Source organism: Carex rostrata, chromosome 8, assembly GCF_964058835.1.
Source record: "Carex rostrata chromosome 8, lpCarRost1.2, whole genome shotgun sequence".
NCBI classification, from domain to species: Eukaryota; Viridiplantae; Streptophyta; class Magnoliopsida; order Poales; family Cyperaceae; genus Carex; species Carex rostrata.
This window is the reverse complement of record NC_135925.1, coordinates 2,225,438-2,228,029: the sequence shown is the minus strand read 5'-3', so window position 1 is coordinate 2,228,029 and position 2,592 is coordinate 2,225,438.

Genomic DNA, 2,592 nt, shown 5'->3' with positions numbered 1-2,592 from the left:
ACATGGTATACTATAGAAGAAAGACATTCAATGCAAAAGTTGTTGCTAGATGATAAAAAGTAAGAGGAGAAAAAAACAAGACTGACAATTTAAATTTGTTACTTTTTAGACTTAAGAAAACCAATAAAAAAAAACACCAACAATGAGAATAAAAATAATCACTAAATCTCTTTGCAACCGCAAATACATATCATTGAGCAAAAATAACAAACCTGAACAACAATTTACCTAATCTTTAGTATATGTGTTGAGAGGTGGAATTGTCATAGTTTTTATTTTCTATGGATTTTGATATTTAAAAAAAAAATCAAAATGTTAACATATCTAGGGCTTTATTGTGGAATTAGGTAAGTGAGATTTATTAAGCTTTGGCAAAGCTAAGATCAAAATTTGACTAATTTGGAGCTTTATAAACCTACATAAATGATTAGGATATGGTATAGTAAATAAGCTAGTATCCATTAGGTTTATATAGGTTTGAGAGATCATATCATAAATCCTAATAAATGAGATCAAAAACGTAGTCAGGATAATTATTTTGACTATTAAGTATTTTTTATAATTTATTTTGAGAAAAACATAGAAACAGGAGAAAAATTTCAGGTGTTGACAAAAATTTATATTTTTTTAAGGTTAAATTAATCTACTTCTATAAAAAAAAAATTTAAAAAGGCACAAAAATAAAAGTATATTTTTGACAGTCGGCTCCAAGTGCGTATCCTCTGAGCACTTCTACTTGGGTCCGATGCCCATTGGACCCTAAGTGGTTTCAATGGGTTCGCTCACCATCAGATCTGTTTTAAAATTCGTGCGCACAAATTTTAAAACATATGTAAAAGTTCGAGCGTGAATCTTAAAGCAGATCCGATGATGAGCGAACCCATTGGAACCACTTTGGGTCCAATGGGCATCGGACCCAAGCTGGACTCTCCTTTGAGATATCAAAATGTACTTCGGAGGTGACGTAGGGGCAGTATTATTTGAGCTTCGAGATTCTTGCAGAATGTATTGCAACGGTTGAGATTTTGCAAAAAGTCACGCAAAATATGAGATATCTCAGAGGATGCGAATTCGTCGGCTCCACCCCTAAATAAGATTATTATCTTTATTACAAAACTATATAATCATTTGGATATAATTAGACTAGCCGTTGGTACGTCAGCATACTTAATTGAACATGAATTAACGCCGATTAATAGGTCAGCCTACTTGATTTCTGTAATTATAGATGGTTTTGTAATATTTTTTGGATTTAATAAAATTTTGTCAAGCATGCACATTAAATAATTCAAGGGGCAATTTCATCTATATCCCTCAAAACTTTCAATATTACATATTTATCCCTCCAAAATTAATAATTACATATTTATCCTTGAAAATCATACAAACTCACATATTTGTCCAATCTAACTCTATAACATATCAAATTTCTCCAAAAATAATTAAATAATATTTTTTTAAAACATAAAAAATTATTGTACAGTATTAATTAAATAAATATAATGACTATTATGCTCTTCATTTTTGTTTCTTTAGTCTGTCTAAGTTCTCTTCTCTTTAAGGTGTCAAACCTTCCGCCTCTCTCTCCAAACGAAAATGGAAAATTAAAGCAGCAAGGGATAGACATTGGTAAATGCCCCCGGGGGCTTGACACGGACCGGTCCGCCCGTGTTCGTGCCCAGACCGGACCGTGCCCGTGCCACGGGTATGCACGGGTACACGAGTACACGGGCACATGTATTAAACGGGCCGAACCCGGTTTTTAAAAAAAAAACCCTTGCATACTCAGACTGCCGTACCCGTTAACCCGTGCCCGTGCCCGTGTACCCGTACCCGTTTTTTTCAAATTTCAAATTGTTTGAAAATTCCCTCCAAACCAATACATTTTCACATAAAAAATAATATTTTAAATTAATTATATTGGACATGCATAAATTTATTTTATATAAAGTGACTAAAATATATAATTTAAAAACAATTTCATTTGCAATTTAATAGATATATGATAATTTCATATATTTTAATGAAATTACTTTCAAAACGTCATATTGACAAGAATATTAATTTTTATTTGATCCATCTCATAAATTAATTTCATATATATATATATTTTTATTTTTAAACACTAAAAGCAATAAAAAAAATTAATTGCATGAGTACATTGCTTTGTTTTTTTTTGGATTTATAATTTACATATGTTTCAATGAATTTGGATTTATAATTTATTTACTAGTATCATTCCCGTGCGTTGCAACGGAATATATTATAAGAGAAAAAAAAATTCATACAAAATAACATATTTTCATAAAAAATAGACTAATAAAAAATAATTATTTAACAATAAAAGAATATGCCAACGTATTCTCATACAAATAAAAGATGCAAGAGATGGATGTAGATATTTGAAGAGGAGAAACAAGGAAACAAAGAAAAAAATCGCTAAAATCCAGATAACTTGTTATCAAATATCCTGATATGTATAGAAACAAAATTGATAATATTTCTAGATTTTTCACGGTAATAGCTATAGAAACATAGAAGAGAAATAAGGAATGACAGAAATAAGGAAACATAATTATATCGCTAAATTGG